Genomic DNA, 13,827 nt, shown 5'->3' with positions numbered 1-13,827 from the left:
TGACAGAATTCCATGGCCTGCCATGAGCCCTGACCTCAACCCCATTGAACATTTGTGGGACTTTATTGGCCGTCGTGTGAGGCAGAGAGACCCACCAGTCCATAATCTCAACGAATTGACGGCTGCCCTGCATGAGGAGTGGAACAGGATCCCCCAGAATCAGATCCGGAGACTCATCCAAGGAATGAGGAGGCGTCTGGAATCGGTGGTGCGTGCGCAGGGAGGACACACTAGATATTGATGAAAGTCGGTGTGCAGACTCTCAGATGACTGTTCTTTCTTTCCATGTGACATTTGTGTTAATACACCTGACAACAACGTCTGTGGATGAATAGTAAATTGTGTCCATTTTTTCATGAATTTAAGACAGTTTTAAGAATTTGGATTTCGTTGCAATAAAGCAAAGTCTTGATACTTTTTCCCTTTAAGTTGTTTGTCAGAGATCGTCTGTTGAATAAAAAAGTGTCAAACTATATCAACCCGGCATATTTTGATTGTCAGAACACTTCAAAGTTGCTCCAATAGAAAAAATTGGGGTGTTGCTTGATTAATTTCCAGGTGTATAAATGTATGCAAGACAATCTTGAATATACACCCAAATACACAAAAAGCATGCCATAAATAAGACCGAAGTATATAGCAAACATATGTATGAAATACTGTACATGCAAATTTAATTTATAATCATTCTGAAATAATATGCAAATGAGCATCACCCAAATACATGGAAAACCCAGATTATAGTAGGACAAAATTACCCATGATGCTTCATGACTGACTCCTCTTATCAACTCACGCCAACAGCTCAAGACAACAATACCTTTCATGCAAAGCATTCGCGACCACACGATACGGAAATTAACTAAATCAACATGAATAAACATTGCCCATATATATATACAAAAATGTTTGGCCTTAATAAAGCACAGATCATGCAAACAGTATTGACATAAATATAGAAAAATAAACCAAAATGTCACACCGTTACATTCAACGAACGTAACTGACAATATGTTTGAATAAAAACAAAATTTAACAATCTTCAATATACACAAAGAACTAACAACAAAAGTGGACTTACCACAGCTAGTGATACACTGTAAATAAAAAATAGACATTGTAAACACTGGTTTTGATATATAATTTTTTCTCCATGCAATATGCAAATGAGCATTACTCAAACACAGTAGGAACCACAAGCAGTATATACAAAAATTACCCATAATGCAATAAATACAATTATACTCAGTTCGTGAAAGAAACCATAACATGTTATAAACAAACTTGACACGGCTAGCAAAACTGGAGAAGAAAATCATCATTAAATGTCAAACAAACACTCCCCATACAGGGAGAACCCAAAACGTCGAGTCCACATCCATTAGGCAGTCTCGTTTGTGATGGACATAGCATGATCATTAACTGAAAACAACCTGTAGAAATCCATAAATTACGGGGGTTCAGCAGTCAGACACAGAGGCACGACGGGAAGTGGATGGTGAACGCCCAACAGCGGCTACTGCCGCATCTGCCACCCCCTTGGGAATGTTAGTAACACGCATTTTCTTCCCCGTAGCAGCCCCCTTAGACCTAGACCTAGGCCAATGTTTTGGTCTCAGTTGCTCATAGTTCTGGGAGTCTACCTCTGCTATTACGTCATCAACCCCGTCCTGAGAACCCATGCTGTCATCACCGCCACAATTAAGGGGTCCTACAGCTGCAGCTGCAGCGTAACTCTTCACTTTATCTGGCCCACCTTCACTCTCACTGTCCACCACCAATCTCTCACTATCTACATTAGATTCAATAACACATTCCACCTCCATCTGAACCGAATCAACGGGCACTGGCACATTCCCTGATACTGGCACATTCCCTGATACCGACCCCTTAGGGTCAGGGGGCGGAGCCATGGCAGACTCTGTAGCTGTCTCCTCCTCCTCCCTACGTTTTCGGTTTGCAAAACTTTTGGGGCAGTCAGGCCTAGTATGTCCCAGGTGATAACACCTAAGGCAAACTGGCAAACGACCTGGTGCTGTCACTAACATAGACATTCTGTCTCCCAGTCGCACAATGTACGGAACTTCATCAGCCTTACCAGCATCCAACTGAAGCTGAACAGTCCTGACCCCAGTTTGTATCGATGATCCACCCACAAGAGCAGTTTCATGCGTCACAGAAAGAACTTTTCCAAAACGAGAGAAATAATTTTCCAAAAACTGACTTGACACAACTCCGTGAATCCAATGAATTCTCAAGTCAATTACCTCTCTGTCATAAGGGGAGAAATCAACTCTGATATCCCGATACATGATGGATCCAAAAGTCAACATTAATCTTGCCCTGTTCTCATGTTTAAACGTTACAAACCATGTCCCAGAGCTTTCAGTTTTCCAAATAGACAGAATTTCCTTTGCCTGTATCATGTTACGGGTTGCAACTCTCAAAATATCAAAAATGTTTTCACGATCAAAGTTCCGTATAGACGATTTGACACGTACCGTAGCATCGCACTTCTTTGCATCCAGGTAACGCCGTGGAACAGCCGGACAGATAGTGGCAGCTTGGTACGCCATCTTGGAGAGGGGGGAGACCCGAAGGTCACACGGCATTTAAAAACCGATGCCCACCCGTCGATCTGTAATGGAAAAACGTCAATACAGCTATACGATTAAATCGACAAAAACACAATCTCACCAGCGGTTTGGTCCAATCGCCTCTGCATGCACCCGCTACACTTTGATCGTAGCCAAAAGGCCGAGAAGCGATGCCGGTTGTCGGCTTGCGCCGGCAAAATACCTCTATACCCACAGCATCTCATCAAGGGGCTGGATATTTACATTCCCTCTTTCAAAATATTCACCTCCAAAATTACACGCACGAAAACACGCAATTTCGGACCACGGGCGAGGGCCACGGCCAAACTGACCTTCTTTGTGGTGAAATACGACAATTTGTGTCAAGGCAGCAAAATGTGTAAATAACCTTATTTATTTCTTTGAAGAAACAGCGCTTGCGCTAAAACGTCGGGCCGACGTAGGAAAAACGTCCTGCAGCTAGGGCCATGAGCCGGTGGATCGGCGCTTAATGAACGAGGCGTGGGGACAGCAATGGGAAGAGTTTCTGCAGTCCCGACTTTGAGAAAGTCGCGCCCAGACAAGCGTGAAAAAAACCCACAGCAACTGACCGCGTGGACTAAATCCACTAAACTTAAATACATTTCACGTATCAAAACAATGTTAGGGTAGGTGAATTTTAGTTCGAAATGTTGTTTTAATTAAGAAATGGAATGAAAGTTAAACAAACTTTGAAATTTCAATGTAAACTGACCCGGGAGAAACGCGCCGAGGCTTCTGGTACTTCCTTACCACTTGAAAACACTTTCTAGGGTTAGCTGGCGCTTAAGACGTGTGTTATCGACGGGGCAGAATGTGGTTGTGAGGGTGTGATTGTCTACGACGTAATTTCCGACGTGCGACATCATGGCCGACGTCCTTGGATACGGGGACACAAAACAACTGCAAGTGGAAAATAAATCACTTTGAGGAACTTCCCGGGGCTTGGTTTGGACGGAGTACAATGTGGTTGAGTGGATGGGTCCATTTCTACAGTTTGGCTGTGGTTGCATGGTGCCTCCAGTGAAACGGACGCGCGAAAAGGGAGGGGACGGCGCAAAGTGAGATGAAAAAAGTGACATGAAATGTGAAAAAGAGAGGGCTAAGTTAAGGGTTTTATTTTTTAATTTGTATTATGAGTGGTGGGCCATTCCCGGAGGTACTGCAATACCGGGTCAACCCGTGATGAGGGCGGAGCAAGCTCCGTGGCACCTCATCCCGTTGCAAAAATCAGTTTAATATCGATGTCTCCAATAGGAGACGTATCAGATATTAAGCTGATAAGAACAGATACTTTTTTTTCTTTTTGATAAATTTACTATCCAAACAATTGTACAATCGCAGACAGTGCAAATACACTACCACCTCGTTATTAAAATGGTTATCACAGAGCGTGAAGTGGTAGTGCTAACAGTTAGACACTAAAGAATTCAGAAAAGAATTGATGGTAAATGTGAGACTGTCAATGACTTTACAATGCTTGCACATTGTATGGTTCTAACACAGTTCCTTCTAAAATCGAAGGCACATGTACTTCCATATTGAAGTCCAAAGAGTCCCTGTCTTTCGGCAAAGGAAATAAGTGTTTATATTTCTGAACCACTCTCAATAGAGTCGCCTGCGTTTTAATCCATCTTTGACTGTGTTCTTCCTTTGGACAATCCTTCAAAACCTGCATCATTGTCTCTTCATTAAACTCAATCCTGTTGTTACCTCCCTTGACCCTTTGAATCCTAACCCTCATGTCACTGTATTTTGAAGATGTGTCTGTGATAGCTGCTAAAACCTCATCTGACTGTGATGTCTGTTCCGCCCACGACAAAGGTGGAGAAAACAAAGAAGTCTTTGTCCTCTTTTCTGTCTTCTGATCTGTCTTGCTCTGTAAAACATTCTCCTGTTTCCGTTTCCTCTCCTGGTCCTTGTTAGATTCCGACAAAAATTCCACATCCGTATCTGATTCAACTGTTTCCATAGTACCCTCTGAGTCAGTATCCTTTTCTGGCGCTTCTTCCACATTCTCTGCTACACTAAGTTGTTCCTGTTTCACAGCCTTCTCCTTACACATCGCTCGTACATGACCGTAAGTATGGCAACGAAGACACAGTGGCAATCTTCCCGGAGCCGTGATTAATATTGTCTGTTTCTTCCCGAAATTGACAACATGGGGTATCTTATCCAATCCATCATCCTCAAGCTCAACCTTCACATATCTAACACCAGTTATCATTGATACTCCTTCCACTGATCTTGTTTCCCACTGGACATCAATCACCTTTCCGAATCTAGAAAAGTAATCCTTGAGAAACTCATTCTTCACAGTTGCATGCAGCCAATGTATCCTTAGCACAACAACCTGGGCTCCATAGTGAGAAAAGTAAAGCACATTGTTTCCATATTCCAGAATTTTGATCCTCCGTAAAGTCTCAGCCTGATCACTGGTCTTGAAAGTCACAAAGTATTGTCCAGATTTCTCGGTATTCCATATCCCAACACAATCTTGGGACCGAAAAGAAGGAATATTCCCCTTCAACACCTGTACCAAATCCTCCTTAGATACCTTCCGCTGCTGGGAATCCACTCTGACTGTACGTGATGCATATCCACTATCAATATACCTGTCTGGAATATCTCCAGCCTCCACTGCAGTAGCCAAGGCCATAACAAAAGGGTGGAGACCACTTAAGGCCACACACTTGCTAGAAGTGATGCCAACCCGTAGATCTGCAAGAGGACGAAATTAGTCAGCAAACATGGAAACAATAACACTCAGCACTCCATCTGGAGATGATCACTTCTCAGACTAAGACACTCATACTTTGATCTTAGCCAAAAGGCCGAGAAGCGATGCCGGTTGTCGGCTTGCGCCGGCAAAATACCTCTATACCCACAGCATCTCATCAAGGGGCTGGATATTTACATTCCCTCTTTCAAAATATTCACCTCCAAAATTACACGCACGAAAACACGCAATTTCGGACCACGGGCGAGGGCCACGGCCAAACTGACCTTCTTTGTGGTGAAATACGACAATTTGTGTCAAGGCAGCAAAATGTGTAAATAACCTTATTTATTTCTTTGAAGAAACAGCGCTTGCGCTAAAACGTCGGGCCGACGTAGGAAAAACGTCCTGCAGCTAGGGCCATGAGCCGGTGGATCGGCGCTTAATGAACGAGGCGTGGGGACAGCAATGGGAAGAGTTTCTGCAGTCCCGACTTTGAGAAAGTCGCGCCCAGACAAGCGTGAAAAAAACCCACAGCAACTGACCGCGTGGACTAAATCCACTAAACTTAAATACATTTCACGTATCAAAACAATGTTAGGGTAGGTGAATTTTAGTTCGAAATGTTGTTTTAATTAAGAAATGGAATGAAAGTTAAACAAACTTTGAAATTTCAATGTAAACTGACCCGGGAGAAACGCGCCGAGGCTTCTGGTACTTCCTTACCACTTGAAAACACTTTCTAGGGTTAGCTGGCGCTTAAGACGTGTGTTATCGACGGGGCAGAATGTGGTTGTGAGGGTGTGATTGTCTACGACGTAATTTCCGGCGTGCGACATCATGGCCGACGTCCTTGGATACGGGGACACAAAACAACTGCAAGTGGAAAATAAATCACTTTGAGGAACTTCCCGAGGCTTGGTTTGGACGGAGTACAATGTGGTTGAGTGGATGGGTCCATTTCTACAGTTTGGCTGTGGTTGCATGGTGCCTCCAGTGAAACGGACACGCGAAAAGGGAGGGGACGGCGCAAAGTGAGATGAAATGTGAAAAAGAGAGGGCTAAGTTAAGGGTTCTATTTTTTAATTTGTATTATGAGTGGTGGGCCATTCCCGGAGGTACTGCAATACCGGGTCAACCCGTGATGAGGGCGGAGCAAGCTCCGTGGCACCTCATCCCGTTGCAAAAATCAGTTTAATATCGATGTCTCCAATAGGAGACGTATCAGATATTAAGCTGATAAGAACAGATACTTTTTTCTTTTTGATAAAATTTATTACATAAAATAAATTTACAAGCGCGGACAGCGCGGTCGCTGCAGGGCGGCCTAAAAGTATATCACAAAAAAGAAGTTTTGCCCTGCAGCGCTAACAATAAAAGAAACTAAAAGGAGAAATTGCCAAACCTGGCTACATGCAATACACATTTGCACTATATACATCAAATGAGGATAGAACTAAATGAAACACGTAAATGAAGCATACATAATATATATTTACAAATGACAAACATGCCATATTCAAACTGACAATAAATCAATCAATACATATAAAGAATCATTAACATGCACATGCTATATACATCACATGCCAAAACCTGGCTACATGCACAATACATATTTACATCAAATAAAGACGAAACGAGAAATACAAACAAACATGCCATACTCTACATAAATAATTATCAGCAAGGACGCGCCATATACATCATACATACACAAACTCAAAATGGAAAATAATACAATGCCAAACCTGGCTTCATGCACACCACATTTACAATATATAGATTAGAAGAAGTAAGAACTGAATGAAGTGAGCATAAATGAAGCATTCGTAAAGGACAATTGAAGCGTGCATAAATCAATAAATTCAAATGAAGCGTACATAATAGATAGATAAAGTCACAAACTATTATAGCACATTATGGCTACAAAGTGTCAGATATATAATTCTAATAAATGATCAGCATTGATTTTACAAAAAATTGAAGTTGAAAGCCAGTACCTGGAAAAGACAGATAGCGGAAAGCGACAAAAGTCAACCTTGACACGTGTCCTAAGGAAACACAGAAAACGCAACATGATATCATTCCCATTTAATTTTGTGTGCTCAAATTTATTAGAATTCCGAACAAGCCAAATGATATACTTTGCCAAAGTTAAAAGATAAATGCACATTGATTTTTGATAGGAATTTGGAATTTGGGGAACCAAATTAAACCGAATGACCTCGTTAGATCTTTTCAATAAACCAAAAGACAATTGATCTAACCACTGGAAAACGATATCCCACAAAACATCCACACACGAGCAATAGATGAAAAGATGATCAGAAGTTTCTATTGCTATACGACAGAGTGGACAGTTAGGAGAGACAGACATTCCCCGAGTATAGAGAGTATACCCCAAGGGGAGAGAATCATAGATGAGACGATAATTGACCGATTTCGAAAGTGGATCCACGAAGGAATTATGTAAATTAAGCCAAACCTGACGAAAAGGAATACGTGGATACAACGTTTCAACTTTATTTTCCACAACAGTTTGTAATAAACAAGCATAGTACTGTTTTGATGTAAACCGAAACATATCTATCAGATAATTTGAATTGACAGCTTCAAACTGTCTTATAGCCAATAAACAAGTCTGATAGAACAGCGGCATTGTCTCAGAATGAGGAAATAATAGCGAAGCAAAAGTAGGACAATAGTGACGTAAAGACATTCCTAACCAATATTTTGCAAAAAATGTCCACTTAGCTGAAGAATTATGCAAAAGATTTTGAATGTGCTTTAAATAAAAAGAATATAATTTTGATTGGATGTGTACTACACCCAAACCCCCCTCCAAAATAGGTTTATAGCACACAGACCTCCGAATAGGCTCAGCAGTGGACTGCCAAATAAACCGAAAAGTCTCCCTCTGAAAAAGGTCGACATAATGTTTTGAAAATATTGTTACAGCCCCTCGATACCAAAATTTAGACAAAGCCATAACATTGCACACAGTAGATTTGCCAAAAATAGAGATTGAACGTCCCTTCGCTGAATTTAAAACAAAACGGAATTTAGATAGTATAGGGTGAAACTGATCATCAGCATTGACATTCTTGCCTGTTACAATTCCAACTATTTTTGACTGCTCAATCCAAGAAATACCGAAAGGGTGGTCCGATCTTGAACGCCATTTACCAACAAAAATACCATGAGTTTTTGCAAGATTCAATTTGGAGCCTGACGCTTTACCATAACATGAATATGCTGCCAAAAGGTGACCAATAGAAGCGTCAGTTGTACAAAAACCAAGCCCATCATCAGCAAAGGCAGATATTTTTGCTGAATCATCAGTGCCCGGTAAAGAAAGCCCTATGATTTTTGAATTTTTCCGTATATAACAGAGTAAAGGCTCCAGTGCTAATACATACAGAGACGGGGACAAGCCACATCCCTGCCGGACAGACCTCGTTACAGGAAATGGCTTTGAAATGTGTTGGTTAATTATAAGCGCACTAGATATGTCTTGATACAAAATTTTAACCCATTTCTTAAAATTTGGACCAAAGCCAAAAGCGTCCAACACTTTAAACAAAAACTGATGAGAGACCCGATCAAAAGCCTTCTCTTGGTCTAAACTAATAAAAGCACAAGGTAGATCTTTTTGATCCACATAATCCAACACATTGCGAATTAAATGACAATTGTCTTGAATAGATCGGCCAGGAACAGCACAAGTTTGATCTAAATGCACGATACTACCTATAACATTGCCTAAACGTGTGCATAACAATTTCGAAATAATTTTGACATCAATATTTAATAAAGAGATGGGACGCCAGTTACGAACATTATCAGCATTATTCATGTCTTTACACAAAAGAGAAATATAAGAGGTTTTAGATGATTCAGGCAAAGAAGACTCCTGAAAAGACAACTGAATAACACGGAGAAGTACATCACCAAGAACATCAAAATTATATACATAAAATTCCTTAGTAAGCCCGTCTGGACCTGGAGACTTATTATTCTCCATAGCCTTAAGGGTCTTCAGAATTTCGTCACGAGTTATCTCCCCTTCCAGCGAAGCCGAATCATCCGAATGAAGCGCCGATAAATCAGCAAGGAATTGATTGCAAATTTCCTCATCAATGGGCTCATAGCCAAAGAGTTCACTATAAAAATCAACAAAAACGCCCATGATTTCACGAGAGGTAGTTACTCTATTACCGGATGAGTCTAAAATTGAAGAAATAGTTTTCTTTTTACCTCTCTGTGTTTCCTTGCGTAAGAAATAACTGGAAGGCCTTTCACCAATTTCAAGATCCTTAGCCTTAGACCGAACTAAGTGACCTTTAAATTCCAATATTTCCAAATCATTTAATTGTTTTTTGACAGCCTTAATTTGATCTGAGTAAAGTCCAGGACGTAGAGATTCAGCTTGGCATAACTCTTTATACTGATGAATTAGATCCTTACGGAGAGATGCTTGTTGTGATTTATAAACTTGAGCAAATAATTTGACAAAAGACCGAATTTCAATTTTAAAAGCATCCCACCAGTCTAATGTTATGGCATTTAATGGGGGAATATGATTAAAACAGAACCCAGTAAATAGGGCTTTAAAAGATTCATTTAGTAAGGAATTGTTAAATTTAAAATAGCCAGAACCAAAACTTATGCCAGCAAAATCCCTCAGCTTAAACGACACATAATCATGGTCAGAAAAACTACAAGGAGAAATATCTACATACTCAAGTGTACAGCGAAGAGTAGAGGAAATATAGAACCGGTCCAAACGAAATCCGACGCCGGCTGTATTGCGCCAGGAAACCGCCACAGAACCAGGAAACTTGGAGCGATAGACATCAAAAATAGAAAAGTCCGAAACCCATTGTTTAATAATATTTGACCCAGCTTGAGTTCCTAATCTACCCCCGATTTTATCTAATTTTATATCCACAACACAATTAAAATCCCCACCCAAAATAACCGCCTTACTAGTAACTAAATGTTTTGCAACTAATCTAAAAAAATCAACCCTATCCGCTTCATTATTTGGTGCATATACATTTACAAATCTAACACTAAAACCATTGATACACAAATCAACTACTAATAAACGACCCTCTATGTCAAAATGAAAATATTCTACCACAAAGTTAACACAGTTTGAAACAATAAAACCTACCCCACGACTAAAATTATTCCCAAAACTCCAAAAAGCCTTCCCCTTAAATTTAGATTCAAAAGATCTAGCAATTTGCAAATTATAAACATGAGTCTCCTGGAGAAACAAAAAATCAATGCTATCATTATTAAAAGAATTAGCTAGAATATTTACTTTATTAGTATTATCTAGAAGTCCATTGCAGTTGATAGATACAAAGCTGTACATGTTATTGTGTGGAATAAAAGATGCGCACATAAAATGAATAACCATGAAATAACAGTATGACGCATGTAGAATATGCAAATATATAGTCTACTTTGTATACAACCAATACACAAAATATCATATCACAACAAATACAAATTGTGAAATATATATACACATGTATATACAGAGATAAACCTAGCCAGGAGGCAAACAAAGGGAAGCAACTGTGATCCAAACTCCTACTTATTATATATAATCTAAACATGCTTGTAAAGTCATTTTTAATGCAAATTTATGAATATAAAAACTTACCAAAAACAGGGAAATCTTGTAGTGTAACTACAAAAAAGAAGAATATTACATTTAATTCATTACCTAATTTATACCGAAATATTTCCATTTTTAATATGCAAATTACAGCAACCTAACTAACATGCGACCCATGAAAAAATTTCCCACAATGCATCAGCCCCACCCCACCCTAAAACACACCACCCCTCAAAACCAATGTAAATTAAAGGTATCCTTCCCAGTATAAAACCTGAAATGAAAAGTCCATGATTAATACACTCCCTACAAAGGGAGAACCTAACAATCAAAGTTGAAGACATTGTTCTAACTCATTGGTGGTGGACATAGCAAAATTCTGTGAACAAATCAGTCCATAATATAAATACTAGTTAAGGAGGATCATGTTGATCTGATCCCGCCAGCGAAACCTTACGAGAACCAGATGGGGACCTGTCAACTGCAACAGCCGCTGCATCTGCCACCCCAGGTGGGATAGATGATACTCGCTGTTTTTTACCACCTGATCCCCCTTAAGCCCTTGATCTGGCTCGCTGCTTACTTTTAACCTGTTGCCATGACGACTGAGAATCCAAGTCAACAAGTACATCATTAATACTGTCCTGCGAGCCCATGGACTCCTGTGACTCCATAGGGGGCAAAGTAACTGCCGCAGCATAAGTAGATGGTGGGGGTGCTATCACATCCGAGTCCTTTTCCAAACTTCCCCCCTCCCCTTGTGACTGTACCTCCTCAGAAACCACTTCCATAATAGAGTCTTCAGCCTCACGGGGAACACTGTCAGTTGGGGGAACATCCGAATCAGGAGGATCATTTTTCTGTCTATTTTGATACCTTCTGGGGCAATCCTGTCTTGTATGCCCCAGATGATAACAACGAAGACACACAGGTAACCGACCAGGGGCAGTGATCAACATGCTCATGCGATCGCCCAGACGAACAATATATGGGATATCCTCTGCCTTTTGCTGATTAACTTGCAACTGAATGATACGAACACCCGTCTGAACAGGAGAACCCCCAACAATGGCCGTCTCATAATTTACTGCAAGCACTTTCCCATACTGACTAAAGTAATTCTCCAGGAAATGATTTGTTACTACTCCATGAATCCAATGGACTCTAAGGTCCAAGACTTCCTTGTCGTATGGTGAAAAGTCAATTTGAATGTCATTGTAAAATACAGTACCCACTGACAACAACAAACGGACTCTATTCTCATTTTTAAAAGTCACATACCAGATACCACTGGCCTCAGTTTTCCAAATAGAAATTATCTCCCTTCCCTGAATCAGGTTGTTAGTAGCACGCTGAAGGATTTCAAAGATGTTATCTCTATCAAAGTTCCTCACGGAAGATTTTATACGAACCGTTGATGAGCAACGCCTTTTATCCAGGAACCTGGCAGGGACGGCAGGAGCAATTACTGCAGCTTGGTAGGCCATGGTAATGGGGGGAGACCCGAAGGTCACACGGTTACAAGCACCGATGCCCACCCGTCGATCTGGAAATACAAAGAGTCAATACACGAAAAAGAACAGCAATCAACTGCAACAGTCTCACCAAGTCAGCTGGTTGAATCTCTTCTCACTGCAGACACACAATGATCTTTGCCAAAAGGCCGAGAAGCGATACCGGTTGTCGGCTTGCGCCGGCAAAATACCTCTATACCCACAGCATCTCATCAAGGGGCTGGATATTTACATTCCCTCTTTCAAAATATTCACCTCCAAAATTACACGCACGAAAACACGCAATTTCGGACCACGGGCGAGGGCCACGGCCAAACTGACCTTCTTTGTGGTGAAATACGACAATTTGTGTCAAGGCAGCAAAATGTGTAAATAACCTTATTTATTTATTTGAAGAAACAGCGCTTGCGCTAAAACGTTGGGCCGACGTAGAAAAAACGTCCTGCAGCTAGGGCCATGAGCCGGTGGATCGGCGCTTAATGAACGAGGCGTGGGGACAGCAATGGGAAGAGTTTCTGCAGTCCCGACTTTGAGAAAGTCGCGCCCAGACAAGCGTGAAAGAAAAACACAGCAACTGACCGCGTGGACTAAATCCACTAAACTTAAATACATTTCACGTATCAAAACAATGTTAGGGTAGGTGAATTTTAGTTCGAAATGTTGTTTTAATTAAGAAATGGAATGACAGTTAAACAAACTTTGAAATTTCAATGTAAACTGACCCGGGAGAAACGCGCCGAGGCTTCTGGTACTTCCTTACCACTTGAAAACACTTTCTAGGGTTAGCTGGCGCTTAAGACGTGTTTATCGACGGGGCAGAATGTGGTTGTGAGGGTGTGATTGTCTACGACGTAATTTCCGGCGTGCGACATCATGGCCGACGTCCTTGGATACGGGGACACAAAACAACTGCAAGTGGAAAATAAATCACTTTGAGGAACTTCCCGGGGCTTGGTTTGGACGGAGTACAATGTGGTTGAGTGGATGGGTCCATTTCTACAGTTTGGCTGTGGTTGCATGGTGCCTCCAGTGAAACGGACGCGCGAAAAGGGAGGGGACGGCGCAAAGTGAGATGAAAAAAGTGAAATGAAATGTGAAAAAGAGAGAGCTAAGTTAAGGGTTCTATTTTTTAATTTGTATTATGAGTGGTGGGCCATTCCCGGAGGTACTGCAATACCGGGTCAACCCGTGATGAGGGCGGAGCAAGCTCCGTGGCACCTCATCCCGTTGCAAAAATCAGTTTAATATCGATGTCTCCAATAGGAGACGTATCAGATATTAAGCTGATAAGAACAGATACTTTTTTTCGTTTTAATAAAACATTTATTACAAAAAAAAGAT

At 41.0% G+C, this 13,827-nt stretch overlaps 2 non-coding genes and 1 pseudogene across 2 annotated transcripts; all 3 read right to left on the bottom strand.

Annotated features, from left to right (window-relative positions):
- Positions 1-3,752: 3,752 nt before the first annotated feature.
- LOC137274891 (U2 spliceosomal RNA) lies at positions 3,753-3,949 on the bottom strand. The gene has a single exon (XR_010956249.1). It is a non-coding gene; the product is annotated as a U2 spliceosomal RNA (small nuclear RNA).
- A 2,481-nt stretch (positions 3,950-6,430) lies between these two features.
- LOC137274866 (U2 spliceosomal RNA) lies at positions 6,431-6,611 on the bottom strand (annotated as a pseudogene).
- Positions 6,612-13,629: 7,018 nt separating this feature from the next.
- LOC137274843 (U2 spliceosomal RNA) lies at positions 13,630-13,827 on the bottom strand. The gene has a single exon (XR_010956229.1). It is a non-coding gene; the product is annotated as a U2 spliceosomal RNA (small nuclear RNA).

The sequence above is a fragment of the Haliotis asinina genome, chromosome 2 (assembly GCF_037392515.1).
Source record: "Haliotis asinina isolate JCU_RB_2024 chromosome 2, JCU_Hal_asi_v2, whole genome shotgun sequence".
NCBI classification, from domain to species: Eukaryota; Metazoa; Mollusca; class Gastropoda; order Lepetellida; family Haliotidae; genus Haliotis; species Haliotis asinina.
Note: the sequence above shows the minus strand (reverse complement) of the source record. Positions and strands in the feature narration are given on the sequence as shown.